The 22491-nt window shown below is 32.6% G+C and overlaps 1 long non-coding RNA gene and 2 pseudogenes across 2 annotated transcripts; 2 read left to right on the top strand and 1 right to left on the bottom strand.

The window, feature by feature from the left end:
- Positions 1-386: 386 nt before the first annotated feature.
- LOC146912632 (UDP-glucose 6-dehydrogenase 1-like) lies at positions 387-1551 on the top strand (annotated as a pseudogene).
- Positions 1552-4713: 3162 nt separating this feature from the next.
- The window catches only part of LOC146912629 (UDP-glucose 6-dehydrogenase 1-like), a 35045-nt pseudogene continuing 17267 nt past the window's right edge, over positions 4714-22491 (top strand).
- On the bottom strand, positions 13912-16726 carry LOC146912631 (uncharacterized). Of its 2 annotated transcripts, XR_015016808.1 has the most exons (6): positions 16419-16726; positions 15544-15765; positions 15375-15468; positions 15111-15289; positions 14915-15003; positions 13912-14298 (listed from the first exon to the last, which is right to left on the bottom strand). It is a non-coding gene; the product is annotated as an uncharacterized LOC146912631 (long non-coding RNA). The 2 variants fall into 2 exon arrangements; XR_015016809.1 differs by lacking the exon at positions 15544-15765.

The raw sequence follows: 22491 nt of genomic DNA, 5'->3' as shown, positions 1-22491 counted from the left end.
ACTTTTTCCATTTCAATCTTCATTTTAAAAAACAAACTATAGAGTATTCAAATGATCTTTATCGCTCTAAAAAGCTTATCTTTATCACTTTCAAAAGAGTGAATTAAAATTCTTTTCTGAGCAATGAGAGATCATATGAATGCTCATTAGTTAGTTACACAATAGTTTGATGGAATCTTTCTCACTGCCTTGACAAAGCGTAGTAGGCTTTATTTATAATGGTATTTGACATCTATAAGCTTCTCAAACGTCCGATGTGGGACAACCTATCCCTTTATACATGCTTGACAAAGCACATGTGCATATCAGTTTGTTCTTTTAGAATTAATTAAGTTCTTTTTACCGAAACATTTGAACACTCTTGTGGATAAGTTAGAAAAGAAATAATGGTGAGGATTTGTTGTATTGGTGCTCGATATGTTGGGAGTCCAACAATGGCAGTCGTTGCATCAAAATTTCCATCATTGAAGTAGCAGTCGTCAATATCTCGAAATCGCGCATTGCAGTATCGAACAACGACCAACTTCCTATCTATCAAGCCAAGTCTTATGATGTAGTAAAGCAATGTCACAGCAAAAACCTTTTCTTTAGCATTGATGTTGAAAAACATTTCTACAAAGCTGACTTGTATCTGCAGATTTGACATTTGGGAGTGTGACTCGAATGATCACCAATGTCTCTAGTCCGACAAAATTGTTGTAGAGAAATCAACTGTTCCTGTCAAAACTGTGGAAGCTATAGAGAAAATTATGACACAATGTCAAAGGTATCAAATTTCAGATTCTGCAGAATCTTGAATTTCTTTTTGAAAGAATTGCAATTCAAGACAGAGTTATCATTGGTGGAAGAGAAACATCGGACTCAAACTCTGAAAAATGTTTATTTTCAATGGATACTTGAGGGAAAAATCTTGACAACAAAATGTTTGATCAGCAGAACTTTCTAAATTAACTGCTAATTCCTTTTTGGCACAAAGGATTTCATATGTCAATGCAATTTCAGCACTTTGCGAAGCTACCTGCGCAACTGTTAACCAAGCTTCGTACGCTGTTGGTACCAACACAAGAATAGGACAGAAGTTTTTGGATGCGAGTGTTGCATTTGGTGGTTCATGACTCCAGAAAGATATACTGAACCTGGTTTACATTTATAAGTGTTATGGTGTAATAGAAGTTTCTGAATATTGAAAACAAGTTATTGAGATCAACGATTATCGGAAGAGTCGGTTTGTGATCCCTGTGGTCACATCAATGTTTAACACGGTTGCAAACAAAAAGGTAGCTGTTTCAGGATTTGCATTCAAGAAAGATACCGATGATACAAGGAAGACGCCTGCTATTGATGTGTGTAAAGGGCTACGGGGTGATCAAGCGTGTTTGAGTATATTTGATCGCAGGTTACTGAGAATCAAATACTAAGGGATTTGTAGACGAATAAATTAGACTGGGATCATCCTAAGCATTTGCAGCCAACTAGTCCTTCAAATGAGAAGAATGTGAGTGTGGTGCGGCATGCTTATATAGCAACAAAAGACGCAGATGGGGTTTGTATATTAACTGAATGAGATGAATTTAAGAAACTTGATTTTCAGAAGATTTACGATGATATAAAAAATTCAGCATTTGTTTTTGATGGAAGGAATATTCTTGAATGTGATAAGCTTCTTCAGATTGGTTTCATTTTTTTAAGTCAACAATTTGAGCTTAAAGTTTGATTAAATTCTATTATGTTTTTTTTTTCCCTGTACATTTTTTCCTGATACTATATACTTTCCTATAGAAGAAGAGGCACTGTTTTTTGTGTTTCTTTGTACTGCAATTTAATACTATTTGGATGTTATGAATTCACAAGAGAGACACTTTATTGTTTTATTAACATGTTACAATCTGAGATTGGTGAATGTTTGGCAAATTTCTACATCAAAAAAGAAAGGCCTTACACTAACTTGTACTTTTACACATAAGCTATGAAGCACGAATACGGACACGAACACCGGACACGACACGGACACTGACATGCCGACACTACTAATAATTTGAGAAAATTACATAATTTTGTGTAATTACAAGTGTCGGTGTCGGACACGACACGTATCCGACACCGGGACACACCTAACCCGAGGCGTGTCCGTGCTTCATAGCACATAAGTATGTATTGATATCCATGGATAACTACTAGTTAGTTGTTAATGTACTAAAGATACAAACTATATATAAAAATTTGTCCATTAAATTTCTGAAAAGATAAAAAAATGTTTTAAAACATAATTTGTTTTTTGGGATTTCTTAATAATGTCTCTTAATCACAAGTGAGCGCCACCTTTCACTTAATTTGTAAAGAACGTGTTTCCAATTATGCAAACAAAAGGATCTTTCCTCCAAATATCCCTATCACACAATAAGTTTGTCCATTTTGGTCAAACTAAGATTTTATTTTGTTATAGTTATTTCTTGTTGATTCACGGTTTGATTCTGATTTTTCTAAAAGTTTGTTGATCTTCAGCTATTTTATGTCTCATGTTATAATTGTTCAGTTTATTTTATTTTTTATCTTTGATTCAATGATGTTGAGTGCTCTATTTTAAAGTCATTTGTAATTTATTGGATCTTGTGTGATCAATGGTTGAATAAATTTGAAGTTGCTTTTGTTTTTCGTTGAATTCATTTAGTTACAATTTCACGCATTCTTGTTTTATAATGGTGCATGAAACCAACGGATAATGATAATTTTTTCTAAATAGCTTTGTTGAGTTGGAATCTGAACCGTCCAGTCTTAATCCAAATAAGTGTTAGATATACTAAGAGATTTTGTTAAGATTGGTCGATATAGTCACATAATTCATGGATGAGCGACCTTGACTACCAATCACGGTTCTTTATTTGTGATTCTGCAAATTTTCCTAAGAATTACATATCAGCAAATCTAGTTTAAAAGTTAATATTAAACTAGTTACTACTTTAAAAAAACACAATAATTTAATTGTCAAAAACTAAAAGCCACAATAGCTAATTAAAATTAGGTTGAAATGCAGTTTTGACCACCATTTTGACTGAAACTTACTCCATCCGTTTCAAAATGAGTGTCATTTTTGCCAATTGCACACAGATTAAGAAATTGAATGAAATAATCATTAGACATAACACTTTTACTAAACTGCCCTTATTTTATAAGAAAAAGACAAACTTAAAGTTGCATTGAAAATTGTGTGAGAGAAAACTTGGAGAGGGTAAAGTTGGAAGAAAAAAAATAAAGTTGTATTGGAAATGTAAAGCGACATTCATTTTGAAACAATTTTTTTTTGTTAAAGTGACACTCATTTTGAAATGGAGGGAGTATTTTAAAATCTGGAATTTTAGGCCATCTGTGTGTGTGTGTGTGTGTGTGTGTGTGTGTATAGAGGGTTATGTTACAAGCCACCCTTTGGTGGTGTCTTTTATCAAGTCACACCTTAAGGTGTGATTTTCACTTTTTAGTTATAACTTTGATAAAAAACACCTTCCTAAAAGTAAGTTGGTGTCTTTTCGCAAATGCTCATAGAGTAACTTGATAAAAGACACCTTCATAAAAGGTGTCTTCTATCATAACTCATATATATATATATATATATATATTTTTTTTTTTTTTGGGGATTTTGGTCAAGGGTCAAAATCTTGAAAAATATAAACAAGGTACTAAAATTCAGAAAAGTTATATTCAACTTGGTTTATATTTCCCTTAAAAAAATATTTGGTTTATATTTGTGATTATATTGGTTTACCAAGAAGACAAACAAACCGAGATATAATGGTACTATTTTAACCCATTTCCTTGCCGTAGTTGGATTGAGATAGAATGGTAATGAGTTAGAATTTGAACCGTCTAATCTTAATCGAAATTAAGTGTTAGATATACTAAGACTTACCTAGTTTTTGATGATAATGAAGAACGTAATGACTAATAGTCTTTTCTTCCTTACCATTGAGATGCATCGCAATTTTGGATTGCTATACATTTTGTGCATATCACTTTGTTTTTTTAACATAACGTAAATCCTAATAGAATGAAGTTCTAAATAAACGTTTGCGACCAGTATATGTGCTGCGATATAACAACTTTTTGGTGTTGCTGAAATCTTTGTTCAGCTGAACATTCCAAGTTAGCAGCTAATGCTTTCTTAGCTCAAAGAATTTCATCTGTCAATGCATAGATACTACTTTCTGTTGCAAGGAACTAGTTTGTCATATACATAGATACACAAGGCAGAATATGAGAACTAAAGCATGAAACAACAATGTAAAATCTTTAATGAGGCTTGGCAAAATTAACTTGGTAGCAGGTTTACAGGGAAATACTGGGGAGTAATAAACAAACATATATTACATTATGGTCACAATTATAATGATAGTTTACATCTTTAATCAGTTTTTTTTTTTTAAACATAAAGTAAATTTTATATCTAGATTATGACATTTTCTGTTATAATTGTTTTTCGATTCTAGAAGAAAATGAGCAAATTATTGAAGGGTTTTAAAAAAAGGTTTGTAACTGCGATCTCAGTGCGTGTTATAATGGTTTTTGAAACTACAATGCGATCACGATTGAGACAGCATCAGACGCCTTTGATCACGATTCTCCACAATATTAAGGATCAAAATGTGACCAAAACTTCACTGATACATAATTGTATTTACTCGTACATTTGAGCACCACTGTGGATAGGTTAGGAAAGGAAAAATGATGAAGATTCGTTGTATTGATTCAGGATATCCAGGGGGTCCAACAATGATAGTCGTTGCATTGAAGTGTCCATCCACTGAAGTAGCAATCGTCGATATCTCATAATCGCGCATTGTACCGTGGAACAACAGTCAACTTCCAATCTATGAGCGTGGTCTTGGTGATGTAGTAAAGCAATGTCACAACAAGAACTTTTCTTCAGCTCTGATGTTAAAAAACATGTCTATGAAGCTGACATAGTGTTTGTATCTGTCAATACACCGACAAAAACTTGCGGTCTCGGGGCTGGAAAAGCAGCAGATTTGACGTATTGGGAGAGCGCTGCTCGGGTGATTGCCGATGTGTCAAAGTTCGAGAAAATTGTTGTAGAGAAATCAATTGTGCCTGTTAAAATTGTTGTAGATTGGTAAAATCATGGTTGGACATGAGGGTTAGATATATATACACCTTCCTATATTCCTTGTCATCCTTGATGCCATGTTTCAGACCTTGAGATAGGCAAAATTAAATACACTCGTATGAAAAGTTTAGTAAATGATTTAGCCAAAAATGTGATGGTGTCAACCTTTTCTAGCCCATATTTAAGCATACTCTAGCCAAGTAAACTAGTTTGGTAAATAAGCTCTATTTTCATGGGATTATATTCAAAATTATGAGCTATAATGACTAAAGCTATAATAGTTTACAAATACTAAAAACCCTAAAACCTATAATGAGATTATGATTTGTATAAAAGTTTGTAGGTCTTTAGTTATTTTATGTTTCTTGTATCCTAAGTTATCTATTTTTTTTTATCTTTGACTCATTGTTGTTGGTTGTTCTATTTTGAAGCCCTCTGGAATTAATTGAATCTTGTGTGATCATTGGTTGACGAAATATCAAGTTGTTTTATTTCTCTTTGAATTCATGTAGTTTTAATTGTCTCAGCATTAACTATTAGATACACTAGAGACTTTGTTAAGATGATCAATAAATAGTCAACACTAATTTTAACACTCACTATAGATTTTGAGAATAAGTTTTGAAGTGATAAAATTACAAAGTTAATATTAAGGAAAATGTTATTTCTCTAGAAAAATAGGATCAATAATTTTTCAAGACACAGTTGGCAAGTTTTAATTGCATGAATTATTTGTTCACATCCTATTTTTCAGCCACACCTCCTTGAATTGTGGCAAAAACTAGTTTTTTTTATCATAGAATGAATTTGACTTCTTCCATTATTGAAGAAGACTTCTTCCATTATTGAAGAAGCGTAATGTGTTACGCTTAATTTGTTGGTATCCCTTTGAAAAATGGATGTAGCCTTTTTTGAAAGGCACTCATTCATCCCAATACCAAGTAATCTTTTGAATCCTGCTATTTACCTAAACTGTTTTGCTCACTCCCAAAGTAAATGTTCAAAATGCCCTTACGTGACTAAAGTCACGCTAATGTATAATTTACGTGTCTTAACTCACGCTAGTGTTAGCTCTGCGTGACTTAAGTCACGCACCACTGAGCCTTAGCGCGAGTTAACTCACGCTAGTTGGCCGGTGGTCAGAACTGAAGAACAAACGTTTTTTGGTCTTTGGTCAGTTTTTCAACATTCAATCCACACGTTTTTTTTACCAAATTTTACACGTTTTTTGACCACATTAATGGTGTTTACAACCTACACTACCATTCCCACCTTTAAATACCCCTCCATACTTCCCTAATTCCTCACACCATATCACTTTCTCCCCCTCCTCACTCTCTCCCTCTATTTCTCTTCTCTTTTTTTTCAATATTCTCTTTGGGGGCAAAAGTGATCAAACTTCTTCGGGGTAAAATAGTGAGTAGCCAACTTGGGGAAGTGATCAACCATTGGGATAAGTTTAAACCTGCTTTTTTTAACCCCATAAACTTTTTACCGTGGGTAAAAAGAATTTCTTGGGGTAAAAAAACCAGATTTAAATTTAGCCCAAGGGTTGATGATGTATTTTCCCCAAGAAGGATGCTCACTATTTTACCCAAGAAGGTTGGTCACTTTTTACCCCAAGAAGGAGAAAATAAGTAGTGAATTTGAATAAATTATTGTATGAATTATTGTATTGTATGAATTATTAATAAAATGAGATATTGTTATATGCCTCAATTTTGTTCATTCCTTTTTATTTTATATTTGCTTTTATTTTCTAATGTTGTATTTAATGAATAAATATTAATTTAGTTCATTTACTTTTATTTATATTTGTATTTATTTAATGAATAATATCGAATCAATATTTATTTTAAGTGCTTATATAAATTAGAATAAAGTTAATAAAATAATTTAGAATAAAGGCCTAAATGTAACCAAAAAAAGAGAATAAAGGTCTAATTGAAAATAATTTAGTGCATATGTTTTATATGCACTAAATGCAGTCAAAAAACAATAACCAAAACATTTAAAACTCAATAAAACCATGGTTGAATAACCGACCAAAGTCCAAAAAACGTGTTCTTGAGTTGTGGACACCGGCCAAACTGGCGTGAGTTAACTCACGCTAGTGTTGACCTGGGCGTGAGTTAACTCACGCTAGTGTTAATCATGGGTATGAGTTAACTCACGCTAGTGTTAAACCTTGCGTGTGTTAAACCACGCTACTGTGGCCGAGCGTCACTTTTGCCATCTACTTGTTTTGGGTTTTGTATTTTGAAGGGGTGATGACCGAAGATGAAGTTCTAATGTAAGATGATGCTGATATCGAAGATGGAGGTTGAGAGAGAAAGAGGAGGGTTGAAGCCAAAGAAGAAAATGAAAATTCAACATATAATTTTTTTCTCCATCTTTTATACTTTTAATTTAATTAAATTTCATGTTAGACAAGTGACAATGATGTTTTTTTTTGTGGTTATAGGGTAAACCAATCAAAATTCTCGAATATTACAACAGAGGCAAACACTTATTAACCCTTAAAAAATTAATGTATGCAGACTAACTTTTTTAGTTTTCAACTACAACCATTATTTACTTTTTATTCCAAATATAAGCTCCGTTTCGATTGAGCTTATGCAAAATAGCTTATGCTAATAAATATGCTTTTATTTGTTATTTATAAGCTTGTTTAGATAGTGTATGAAAAAAATATTATGAATATAAATTTTTTGTTAGTGAAAATAAGCTCATTCGAAACGGGGCCATAGTACCTATTAATGTATGAAAAAAATCACAAATAACAAGATAACTAATCTAAAAAAGATAGAATTAAGCTAGTTTAATTTGAGTCAAAATTCTCTCCATTTATTGTCTTCTCCATTTCTTCCATTTGAAGAGATCAAAACACATAATCAAGATACAAAGAAGAACATTACTAATTAATAATAGTCGAACCCACTTAACAGTAAGACTCACTACCTACATTTTTGTATTTATCTCTCATCAACCCACCAAATGGCATTATCCATTTTACTAGTTTAATTTAGGGGAATTAGTCACTTTAGTCCCTGAATGGGGAACGATTCGTCAATTTAGTCCCTGAATGCAGATAATATGCAAAACAGTCCCTGCATGGTCAATTTCAGGGACTAAAGTGACTAACGAAGTCTACATTCAGGGACTAAATTGACTAACGGAGTCTGCATTCAGGGACTAAATTGACTAACAAAGTCTACATTCAGGGACTATTTTGCAATTTATCTGCATTCAGGGACTAAATTGACGAATCGTTCCCCATTCAGGGACTAAAGTGACTAATTCCCCTTTAATTTATGTTTTTCTCAAAAAAAAAAAAAATCCAAACAAAATTAATTACTAATTAATTAATTTGTGTTTTATTTTCAAAATCATCAAATATAAATTATAATTTAAATTTAAATTAATTACATTTAATGATATTGAAGAACAAAACAAAAATTATATTTTTGACATTCGTCAAAAAATAACTTACATAAAAGCTGGAGAGTATCACTCCAGAGAGTGCTCCAGACTAGTTCGTAAATCAATAGTTGTGGGCGCTTTATTTATAATATAGTTTTTACCTCTATAAGCTTCAAAAGCTTCCGATGTGGGACTACCAATTGTTCTACATATGTTTGACAAAACTAGGAAATTAATTAGGATCAGGATTCAGTAACTTTCTGGAGGGAATTCTGAGTGTGATTAAGTATATGTTCAAGATATAGAATTTCTAATAAAACTAAAATAAGGAGACTAGGAAAATATCAATTCCTACATAGGTCACATTTTGTAAGAAAAAATGTATCCACATGATTTACCTAACAAGGCAAAGTTGGACAAAAGCGCATCAAAACACTCAGATCATATCTTTAACTGTAACTATCCTTTTGTAAGTTTCATGACCATGGCGCTATTCTAGTTTGTATCTATGTCTGTCAAGTCCAATGATTGTGAATCGTGTCATGTATTCAGAGTTTAGAATTCTCAACTTTAGAGGTACTATGTTTGGATTAGATTTCCCGTAGTAGTCATAAGTGAGTTTAAACTATGGGAACGTAAGAGGTACTATATCTTTTGATACAGTTTTGAATTTTATTGACATGTTACTAACACAGAATAATGAATGTTTCAGAAATTAACTATATGAAGTAGAAAAAAAGGGCCTAAACTAACTTGTACTTTGACACATAATGTATATTCTTAAGAGAGTTAATTAATGGTACACATTTTTTAATAAAGAGTAATTTGATGTAGGGATACACATACACTGTTCTTGTTGTGGTACACTCTTCCTTGCAACAGAAAGTTTTTATCCATCATAACTCATGATACATGGATGCACTTAGTCTATAGCAATCACACAAGGCAGAACATGAGAACTGAAGTGACAAGAATGCACTTAATCAATGAATATAGTCACAGGAAATTACGTGCAAATAAGGAGAGGTAAACAAATAAGAGTAGTCCTACAGTGCAACAAGACAATGTGTATGACACTCATTCTTAATCATGCAATTTAGGAGATTAGGTTTCAAAGTTCATCAAGCTGGAGCCAAAATAAACTATTAACGATTCCAAAAGTCATAACCACGAGAAAGTTTAAACATAATTAAACAATCATATCATATTTTTAGATCCACAATCCTTTATGAAATAGAAAACATAACTTTTATATTTCTATGATCATATAAAAAGCAACATTTGATAATTTAAACACGAGAAATAACTGCAAAGGTTGTGAGGTTCCTCAAATGCTACAATGGCTTCTCCAACACAATGGCTCCGTAATTGTTAGAAGCTGAGCAATTGTTAGCGAAAAGGGTGAGGCGGTATTTTGTCTCATAATATCAACTATCATTAAATCATAGCACAATTTTTCGGTCTAGATACAAGTTGTCTAAAAAACCAAAATAGCTTTTTGTCCACCAAAAATCATATAAGACCAAAAATTATTCAATACTATTGTTTTGTCTTCTCCACAGATCAAACTGTTTAACACACATCAAACTTCGCCTAAGTTTCTTTGCTAATTGATTTACACAAAAAATAAAACCAGTAATACTCATTTTAACACACTTTTTTCAACTCTTACTAGATTTTGAGACCAATTTTCAAAATGATTTTAGTTTACAAAGTTAATAGTAAACTAGTTTTTTATTTTCTTCAAAAAAACCAAAAACAAGTTATTATAATTATTTAAGGCCATTTTCAAAAAAATAGTTTGATTTTCAATTATAATTTTAAAAAAAAAACTACATATTTAAAAAATAGTTTGATTTTCAACTATAACTTAAAAAAACTACACGCTATTGGAATGTATTTATAGGGAAAATAAAACTCCAATAGCAAGTAATCTTTTTAAGGGAAAAAATAAAACTCCAATACCAAGTAATCTTTTTTCACGCAAGAAACGAGAATGAAATTGACCACTTTCATTGATGAAGCCTTAATTTATAAGGTAGTATACCTCTGTAAACTTCTTACACGTACGATGTGGGACAAGCGGTCGCTCTTAGTAAAAAAATTTCAATTGTGCATATCAATCAATCTTGTTTTTTGGAATGTAAAGTAAATACAACTAATAGAATGATGTTTTTTTTTAATGTTGTGATAACACCAGTATGTATACTAGAGAAAAGTTTCAACTAATTACGACAACCTTCTTTTCCTCTAAAAGGGAGAGATTAGTAAGAACAATGTGACTAATTAAGAACCTATGGAGTTCTCAAAATCATATGGATATTCCCCTTACCTTCTCATTAAACCATCCACTCCTCTGCCTCCCACCATGGAAGGACTTCTTATTCGTGATCTCATGAATAACAATTTGGCTTCATGGAACACATACCTCATCTCCAATATGCTATGCCGATCATTTCTATTCTTCTCCGCGGTAGAATTCTTGCGGATTCTCCTAGAAGTATTCGGTGGATGGATCTTATACTGTTAAATTGAATTATTCTCAATTCATGTCCATAGCAGCAGATGCCTCCCCAAAACTTACCGAATCTGATTGAAATTGGAACTCTCTCTGGAAACCGCTTGTCCTCACAAAGTCCGCCCCTTTCTATGGCGTGTTGTCTGATAGACGTTTGACAAGTGCACCAAATACTATCGAAGTAGTAAAAATATCGATCCCACGAGTACTGTTTTTAACTTCAATAATTCAATCGCGTTATAAAAATAGGATGTATAAAAGTTTATTTTGTTCTGCCACTAGGCAGTAGATTTGGTTTGATTTTATGAAATCAAATAAAAGAAAATAGATTTGATTAAGAAAATATGGAGAGAGATGAGATCAGATCCTTCGAATCCTTTAAGTTCCCCTAATTGGTATACCGCACCTATTTGTTATGAATCTTCTTCTAATTTACGATGATTAACAAAATAGCTCTAATCAATCCCTTGAATTAGAACCATCTTCTCAAACTACAGCCCTCAATCCCTTGGGTGGTCTAATAATTCTTGAAGGTTTTACCGAACGTTAACCTATTATCACTAACAAAGATTATCTATTAGACTAACCCTGTTTATTAGAACAAATCAATTTAGGTCTAAGTCGAAAGCTAGGGTCAGTAGTCATTCGTTCTCACCAAATCATGTTTATATTTGATCAGGATATAAAAAGCATTAAGAACAATTGAATTGAATAAAAACTAGATTCTCATTCACAATAAATAGAGTTTCACAGCAACATGGTTCAATTAGGGTTATAAAGAATCATTTCAGACCTACTCACTGAAGATTAGCTAGACATAATATAAGAAATAAACAACATAGTAAAGAAAATAAATCGATAGAGTTCCGTTGTTGCCGGCTTTGCTCCTCAATTCCTTCTCAATCGCTGCTGCCTCTTCTCAATACATATGGCTTTCTTTCGTGATGCGTGCTAGCTCCCTCTTTTCTTCCCAAAACGTGAATGATGCCAAAGTGTGATTCGCCGAAAAACGTGAATGAATAAAACCTGTTGTGCAGCCTCCTTATATAGTCTTATGTAACCTAATTTTCCAAAATCCAAACAGCATGTTACGGTTCTTCTTTTCTTTTTGCTCAAGCCACACATTTCCTCTTTTTCTTTAGTACAATGACCTATGATAGCATCAAGCCCATTAGTTTCTTCTTTTTGCACCTTCCATGTTGTGACATTATTTTCTCTCCTTGTGCCACATGTCCCTAAAATCGTGTCACGAAATAGCCATCGTGACACGTTTTAACCAATGTCGAATGAACCTCATCCTGTGCTCTAAATCGTGACATGTTTTCAACAACCGTGACACGATTTTGCTTTCTTCAAAATCTTCTATTTTTCTTGCTTTCTTTATTGTTTAAGCTTGCTTATGAACTCAAAATATCATGAAAATGACACTAAAAATAATGAATGACTGACTGTCATCACAACCCCAAACTTGAACCATTCCTTGTCCTCAAGGAATTTACTTGCAAAATTGACAATCGACAGTAAAATAACAATTACCTAATCAAGCGATAGTACCCAAAAGTTCAACACCTTACTAGCTAAAGATGAGCTAGTTTGACTTGTACTCATCCACCAATTCACAACTCCACGCAACAATATGAAAAGGGTTCACACACAGTCGACATGCAAATCTACATATTACCATACGCTTGAAAAGTTTCTAAACGTGAATCAAAATCAATGTCAATGCACACTTTGAGGTCTTAAAGGGTTATAACAGGGCTTAGGTGAAGGTGGGATAATATTTGGATAAGTAGGCTACACAAAATTTGAGTTAGGCATTCCTACGGAAGTTAAGCACAAAATTCAATCCATCATTCATTCACCTTTTGGAACAGCAATTCTTGCAAGGGTACTAGAGATTATTTATAACAATTGGGACAATCGAGTTTGAAGTTACTCGATTTTTCAATGTCTTGTCCCTTTTTCATTCTATTCTCTTTTTTTTTTTTGAATACACCATTTTGGCATATTATTTTCATGAGAGTGTTTTTTTTTTCTCTAGTACCCCCACCCCAAACTTAGTTGGTTGCAAATTCCAATAGCAACCCCAAACTTAATATTTAACAACATTCTACAATGCCTAACTCAGAAATACAATTTGGGATAAATCCTAAAAGTCTCTAAGCTTGTAATGTAGTTTGTCACCGAACAAAAAGATCTAAACCTACCGGCTCAAGTTGGCTAAGAAAAGGATAAAATAACAATTAATATCAGGGTAGGCTTCAAAAGACTCACAGGACCAAGCACTTTTGCCTCAGTGTGCTAATGACAAAGATCAATCAACAATAGAGAAACAATGCAAGTTCTAGAAATGTAAACGCATGGAACACTCTATATCACTACTAGAAAAATTGAGAATAGAGACGGGCGAAATCTGTCTCTAAAACAAGAAAAATCTGTCTCTAAATAAGTCTGAGACGGAATCAGAGACGGAACTAGGCCTGTCTCTATTTTCGTGGTCGCTAAAGACTTTAGAGACGGAATTATAGTTTCCGTCTCTGCTGGAGACGGAATAAATCTGTCTCTATTTTTTAAATTCCGTTGCCAAGAGTTGAATAAATTTTGAGGTATTTCCGTCGCAAATAGAGACGAAAATCACCGTCTCAAATAGGCAAAATTCCGTCTCTAAATCCTGACGCAAAATTAATGAATTCCGTCTCTGTTGAAATGGAATTCCGTCTCTACAGAGACGGATAAAAATTCCGTCTCTAAAAATGATTTTTTTTTTTAATAAATCCAGCCTCAATATTTCAAATGTTTAGTGCAAAAATAATGTTTAAGATATTCATTATGTCTATCTAACTATCAAGAATGTCACAATTATATTTTGATAAACATCAAATTTGCAAAAGTGACATGAAAGTACACTCATACAACAAAACATTACCACATGATATTAAAATACAAAATTTATCATCAATTCATCATGTAATTTTACCAATATAAAATTGTCCAAAATGTAAAATGATCATGATATATGTTTGATCTAACAAAAAATATATAAACAACAGTAACCAAACTAAAGTTCATCCATCTCGCTGTTACCATTATCACCCTCTCCTTCCTGTTGAATTGAAGAGTGTATAATAGGCATGAAATTCCCAAACATTCGCTCCTAGCGCTCCATAATAGCAACTTTTCAACGCCAAAGACCACCTACTATTACATCTCTTTTTAATAATAGCTCCATCAATTTAGCCTAAAAAAAATCATGAAGTTGTGTATTTTGAAAAGAACAATCAACTTTAAAAGTATACAAAGAAAATAGTATATCCCCTAAATAACTATATCTCCCTATTTAAAAGTATATAAAGAAAATAGTATATCTCCTAAGTAACAATGAAGCTTGATGTTTCATATCATATAAAGAAAATAGTATATCCCCTAAATAACTATATCTCCCTATTTATGTAACTGCCACTATTTGTAACAATTGTTTCAACCATTTGCCATTTCAACTTTTCAACCTAAGTAACAACAATATTGAAGGTTCATATTTCATATCATATAAAGAAAATAGGTTCAGAGAGAAACTGGACCATATTTTGCATGTAAATAACTATATTTTGCCATAGAAGGTAGGCGGCCAAAAACAACAAACTGGCCGCAACACAACAAACAACCATTAAACAAAGTCAAAAAGACAGTTCATAGAGATAAAAATGTCTAGCAACACAACTAAATCAACACTGCTGACTGCAAACAATAAAACCAACCAAAACTGAAACAAAAAGTGCTGCCACGCCCTCTAAACAACCGCACGAAACCTATGCTACCAGATAATAAATTTTAAGAACCTTATATCATAAAAATACCTTGAAATCCTTTGGGTTTGTTTGAGAAGATGTGATATGTTGATGAGTTGTAATTATTCTTTTACCTCTTCCGCTGCCTCTACCTCTACCTAACATTCGTGAACAATACAAAGTAAAAAAATCAAGTCGAGTTTAATTAAAATATAAATAACATAAGTCATGCAAGAATAAGAGGGTAGAAAATTCAATAAATTACCTAGTCAAAATATGTTTCATCATCATCATCTTCTTCTTCTTCTTCGGCACTGTCTTCTTCTTCTTCTACTTCAATATCTTTATCCCATTCAAAGGTAACCTCATCCAAGAAAGGACCGTATGCTTCCTCAACTTCTCCAACTAAATCAAAAAGTTATCTTCAACATGGTTCTTTGAGACCTATTTCGAAAATAGTTAGATTAGTTTCAATTAACAAGCAAAGTAGGTAGCATTAATGACACTAGGGAGATTCAAATCACCATACATATTCGCTGAACCAATTAGGAAATGATGTGGAGATTTCTTTATCAACTTCTGAGTCGGCTACACCAAGATCTTGAAGCATATCCGTATATATTCTACATTAAAATCACACGTTTAGAGATATTATATTTTTTCAAAGATATTGGTAAATGAAAGAAGTGTACACTTACGACAAAAATGGCTCAACTTCTGGACAATTTAGAAGAACATAGAGATGTGCAGCTTTCACTTCTTTGTCTTGTAGGTAGTAGGTTGTACATTTCCCAGAAGGACGCCCAGGATAATTAAAGATAGACAAAGGTTGTCTGATTGAACAACTTTCGCCTTCATCATCATTCCGTGGCACTCTTGTCCTTTTTTCCAATAGCTCAGTAGTGGATACAAGAAACCAACTTAGGGGGAATTAAAAGACGGGTCAGTAATTGTTTAATTGTCTCAAAAATTTGAAGATCATGATCTCTTCTCCAACCAAAATGCAAATATACAATTCAGACTTAATGACTCTGGATGTCTCAAAAGGGGCAATTCGAAGTTTTTTTTTTTTTTGATTAATCTCATATGTAGTTTATAAGACTCAGGAAGGTATAAAGAACACAATATTGTAAAATTCTAAACTATCTCTTTCACAAGAATTTATCAAGATAAAAGCCAAACTGAATTTACACGACTACAACATTTTTCTATATTAAAAATGAGTTATTTTTCATATTTAAACATGGAGAAATAATTTAGAGTTTCTTTCAAAAGTGTGCCTAAGAACTCTCTGTTCAAAATCAGAATTATAATCCATGGAAACAATTTCTAGGATAATAATTGACACAAATAAATATCAAATGCGGATTTGGAAGAGTAAGGAAAATTAGGGTTCATAAAAATTGGGGCTTTTTGCTTCACGATTACAAATTGAGTAAGATGGTGAAATTAGACCACATAATAGCTCAATCCATCTCTAAATAAGAGGTTTTCAACTTAAATAAGGAGAAATAAAGTTTGGTCTACAACAACAAAATAGAGAAATTAAGTTATTAAGTGATAGATGGTTTACCATGAACAAAGAGACACAACGGTGAAACAAACTCCGGCGCGGTAGTTGTGAGTGAGGAGCTACGAAATTTACAGAAAAGGGGTGAAGGTGAAATTGGTCCATCCACAAAACTATTTGGTTCAATTGAAAGCTTGAGTGATGAGGAGTTCAAAAATGGTCTTAGCTCTCTGATTGGTACTCGTGGCGGCTGGAAAAGATGTGGGAAAGGTGGCGGTCATGGTTTTATTGATTGGAGAAGATGTAGTCTCAGACTTGTAAGATGAGGGAATGAGAACGTGTTGTTCTAGATAGAAGAAGGCAAGTCGTAGCCAAATTAAGATTAGGTGTGGTTACAAGTGACCAAAATAAAATTAAGAGAAAGAAAAATAAAATTGTGTGGCTCACAATTAAAACTGGACACGTGGAATGAGAAAGATGGAAAGGGGAAAAATTTGATTCTACTAAGTTAGTGTGTAAACTAATGGTTGAGATCCCAATTGAGTAAACAAAATTAAATAAAATATCTTTAAAGGACTAAAAAGGAAAGTTTTAGAACCAAAATACTTGTCGAGATATTCTACTAAAAGTTACTCCCTCCGGTCACTATTATAAGCAAAAAACTACTTTTTAGGTTCATTGAATGAGTGATGTATGTGGCCATTAATATATACCACATACATCATTCATTGAATGAACCTAAAAAGTAGTTTTTTGCTTATAATAGTGACCGGAGGGAGTAGAATTCAAAGATCTTAAAATCAAATTAAATATAAGGGTCCTGCTAACCGGTGCTCCAGGGGCACTGGTTAAGCATACCATAAAAGGAAATTATTACCATAAAAGGAAACTGTTTTTGACTTTATTATAAATTAATTACACATTTTCAATGCATTAACTACTAGGGGTGTTTGCGGTGCGGTTTGGTTCGGTTTTGAGGGTAAAATTCATCCGAACCGCAAGATAAAAAAGTATGCGGTTTGGTTTGGTTCGGTTGACTTTAAAAATAAAATCCGAACCAAACCAATGCGGTTTGGGTTGGATCGGTTAGTGCGATTTTTTTGAAATGATATAATTTTTTGTTTTGAACATTAAAATCAAGTTAAAAAGTTGAAACACAGCATATTTTCAGAAATGTTTTAAATTTCATCAAACATTACAATTTAATTTTCATTTTACAATGTTTCCAACAACATAGACCAAGTTAAAAACATGGAGAAAAGGTAATCCTATTTTGAAAAAAATGCAAAAGACTAAGATTTTATCATTCTTTAAAAGTTCAAGTAACACATAAATACATTTTTGAAATAAAAAGTAAAGAAGGAACTTAACAAGAAAAAAAATATGTCATTTTATAAAAGTTTCCATTGAGTTTATATGAGTATTGGTCTAGGTGACATATGTTTAATTAACATTTTTTTATGTTGCGGTTTGGTTTGGTTTGGTTTGGTTGGTAAAATGAAAACCGCAAACCAAACCAAACCATGCGGTTGAGTAATAAAATGATCCGATTACATCCGAACAAAATGCGGTTTTTTGCGGTTTCGGTTTGGGTTGGTTCAGTTTGCGGTTTTTCTATTGGGTTGGTTCGGTTTTGAACACCCCTATTAACTACTATATAATTTCCTTTTTCATATCCTTAACCGGTGTCCCGGGTGCACCGGTTAGCATTTCCCTAAATATAAAACTAAACTAAATAAAATAAATCACAGCTCAATATTATTTCTACAACAACTTAAAATGTCATAATTTATTTCTTTACTATCAAATTACAACGGTAATTAACTAAGTGGAAAATATAAGCACATAAACACATTTATAATCATAAATAAAACATATGTAAATATAATATAAATATTGGGATGTTACAATAATAATTTGAGAAAATGACACAATTGAATGCAATCATTCTGAAATTTTGTACATACAGTGTACTTTCGTATAAACAACTTTAAAGAAAATGTTGAAGAATCTCAAAGTATCATCTAATGAACTCAACAATATAAATCCAATTAATAAACCTTAAAAATAATCAAAATACACATGCAAAAAAAAAAGGTGAGATTTTAGAAACTTTCTCACCAATTTTTTTCTCATGTGTAAACCCAATTTTTTTAACAAAAAAAAAACCCCAATTTTTTTCACAACACTAATTTAGGAATTGTGTTTCACAACTCCAATTTACATGCCCGTATTTTCTAATTTATAAACTGGGGGAAGTGAAAAAAAATTCAACTTACAAACTTCACATAAGAAATTAAGCAACAAAAAACATGAAGAAATAAAAAGTTGAAAATGATAAACATTAAATTACCTAAGATTTTTTTACAATCAATCTCCAATTGGTATTTGGTTTGACTTTGTAACCTGAAATTGGAATTAGAGTTTGGAATTGGGAATAAGATAAATTGATGGAAGTAAGCTGTTGGTAATTGAGGAGAAGGATGAAATTGGGCTGTTGGTAATAAGATAAATTGATGGAGGTGAGCTGTTGGAAGGAAGGATCGATGGAGGTGATATGGTAGTGAGAATTGTGAAAGAGCAAAGGGAAGAAAGAGAACGTGAATGTAAAAGAGTGGTGAAAGTGAAGTGTGAATAAGGAGATAACCTTTGTTATTGTTATTCTTATTATTATTATAATATATATTCATATTATTATTATTTTTTTGAAGCAATTGTTTATCTTATTATATTATATTATATTCTTAAAGAAAAAGAGCAAACCAAAATTCTGGCCGCGGGCTCCTTTATGAAAAGTGGGCGGGCAATGAAATAATTTGGTGGAAAAATTAAAACTTTCAATTTCAGAGACGGAATTTAGAGACGGAAATAGTCAGAGACGGAAACTTTCCGTCTCTACCAGAAGTTTGACTATTTCAATAACTACTTGACCATTTAGAGACGGGTACAGAGACGGAATACCTTAGATACGGAAATAAATCGTCTCTAATTTCCGTCTCTAAATTACTTTTAATAGGATGAATCATAAATCTAGCGATGTCGAGACGGATTTAGAGACGGAAATATTTTGAGACAGAAATTTCCGTCTCTAAATCCGTCACAAAAACATTAATTATAATTTCCGTCTCTAAATGCTTTTTTCCGTCTCCAGTTCCGTGTCCATTAGAGACAAAAATAATTCCGTCTCTAAATTCCGTCGGTATTTCAGCTTTTTCTAGTAGTGTATAAGTAAATTGGAAAAATAAAATTTGGCCATAAACCTTACAGTTTAGATTTCTGGGAGTTGTGACTATCTATCTTTAACTGCCGTACACTTCGCCTTTAAAATCACAAGTCACTCCTCCTTTTGAACTTTTGGAATACCACTTGAACAAATATTTGTTACTAAACTGTAAAAAGTCAAGTAAATAAGCAAATTCATCAATAATAAACAAGTTCAAGAACAATTGCATCAACGGGGGGTATAACCGAGTTAAACCAAAATGAAAATTAAAGATAAATTGTTTGACTCAACAATAGAAATAAAATACTGAAAATAAATGTTGAGATAAAATTCAAATTCCCTATTAAAGTTTTAAAGATGATAAATTTATTTAAATTACATTTTTATTAGATTCTGATTATCTTTATATTTAACTTGTGTATTTGAGTGTTCTATTTAGTCACAGGTTAAATATCAAAAGCACGCAACAATCACGTTAAATTTTTTCGCTGGCTTCTCACACATGTATCAAATAAATTTGCTGAAAGACAACTTCTCAAAGAACAAATTGGAGTGCTCTTATGGAACCTTTTATTCAAAAGAATATTCATTAAAGGAACTCATTAAAATGCCAAGGCCTTTTTTACGTGTATGAACTACAAAAGGAATTATGTCAAGGCTTTTTACATGGTAAAGCATTTTATTACATAAGGATTTACTAGCCTTTGGATATTTTTGTACACATGAACTTACCTACCTGAGAAGAACACAAGGGAAAGCACTACTCATGAGATAAAGAAAAGGTCACAACCAATTGCTAGCTTGAATCCAAGTGTACACGTGGACCAATAAGAAAGCAACACATGACACGGTATTGCAATAGGACATGGTTTTTGCTGCTAATTAAGTATTTTGCAATACCACTCTATGTCTACTCAATGAGAACATGCAAGTACATACAAAGAAAAGTTTTGGCTGTAAAAGGAACAAAGAACAAAATGGATGCTAGCTATTAATTTGCATATATTTGTACCTTCTTCACTCAAATGTCTACACGTGGGACTCAAAGGAAGCAAGATGAAATGTGTGGCTTTGAAATCAAAAGAGATTGCAATGGATAAAATCTTGATGACACACGTGGACAAGCAAGAGAGACAAGATGTATTCTAGTTGGAATATTTAGCTACATGTGGGACCATGGCCTTTAAAAATATCTGCACACATGTGAGACTAGTGGCAATAGACGCTCCTCACGTGGGAGAGAAGAAAGAGCAATTTGTTTTAAGCAATTGGTGCCTATAAATACACATGCAGGCAGTAAGGGAAGAGCACCGAATTTTTGAGAAAGCAAATCAATATACACTCAAACAAAAATACACAAAGCTCTCTCTTTTTATTTCCAGTGAACTAGAAATTGCTCTTTTGTTCTTGAGTTATTTTTAGTAAAGCACTACTCAATTTTATTTGATATTTGGTCCAAGTAAGAATTTATTTCTTATTGGGTTGTAAAGCTTGTTGGTAACAAGTGTGTAAAAAACAAGGGTTAAATCACTCGTTTGTAGGGATAGATCAGGTAGATCTAACAAGGGTGATTTGTACTCGTTTGTTGTTTGGTTGTAAAAGTAAAGGTAGATTTACTCTGTTGCAGGAAAGATCAGTCGGATCTAGCAAAGAGTAAAAGTTACTCATTTGTGTAAAAAGAAGACAAAAGAGGAGTTGTGGTTAACGTTACTTAACACAACTACCTAGTGGATAATCTCACAGGATTGTGGGGACTGAACTAACCCATATTGGGTGAACCAGGATACTTCTTGTGTGTGATTTTCTTTTCCCTATATCTTTTATTTTTGTCTCACACACTTCACAATATTATCCTTTTTATTAATTAACATACTAACCTAATCCAAGTATATATATACTTGAGAAAATTTTTATCAGGCATATTTTAAACAGGTCACAATTCAAACCCCCCTTTCTTGTGAAAATATTTTACTTCAATAAAGACACAATAAAAAGGATGGGTTGCCTCCCACTAAGCGCTTTCTTTTACGTCATTGAGTTTGACGCTTCAACCAATGTTAGGGTGGAAAATATGATAGAAAGAATATATCACCCTTCTTCTTCTTCCCCGGCAACGGCGCCAAAAACTTGATAGACGTTTGGCAAGTGCACCAAATACTATCGAAGTAGTAAAAATATCGATCCCACGAGGACTGTTTTTAACTTCAATAATTCAATCGCGTTATAAAAATAGGATGTATAAAAGTTTATTTTGTTTTGCCATTAGGCAGTAGATTTGGTTTGATCTTATGAAATCAAATAAAAGAAAATAGATTTGATTAAGAAAATATGGAGAGAGATGAGATCAGATCCTTCGAATCCTCTAAGTTCTCCTAATTGGTATACCGCACCTATTTGTTATGAATCTTCTTCTAATTTACGATGATTAACAAAATAGCTCTAATCAATCCCTTGATTAGAACCCTCTTCTCAAACTACAGCCCCCAATCCCTTGGGTGGTCTAATAATTCATGAAGGTTTTACCGAACGTTAACCTATTATCACTAACAAACGATTATCTATTCCTAGACTAACCCTGTTTATTAGAACAATTCAATTTAGGTCTAAGTCGAAAGCTAGGGGGGTCAGTAGTCATTCGTTCTCCCCAAATCATGTTTATATTTGATCAGGATATAAAAAGCATTAAGAACAATTGAATTGAATAAAAACTAGATTCTCATTCACAATAAATAGAGTTTCACAGCAACATGGTTCAATTATGGTTACAAAGAATCATCTCAGACCTACTCACTGAAAATTAGCTAGAATATAAGAAATAAACAACATAGTAAAGAAAATAAACCGATAGAGTTCCGTCGTTGCCGGCTTTGCTCCTCAATTCCTTCTCAATCGCTGCTGCCTCTTCTCAATACA

This window comes from Medicago sativa, chromosome 6, assembly GCF_051527215.1.
Source record: "Medicago sativa cultivar Bolivia chromosome 6, Bolivia_mono, whole genome shotgun sequence".
Classification (NCBI taxonomy): Eukaryota; Viridiplantae; Streptophyta; class Magnoliopsida; order Fabales; family Fabaceae; genus Medicago; species Medicago sativa.
This window is presented reverse-complemented; position numbering and strand designations above follow the sequence as displayed.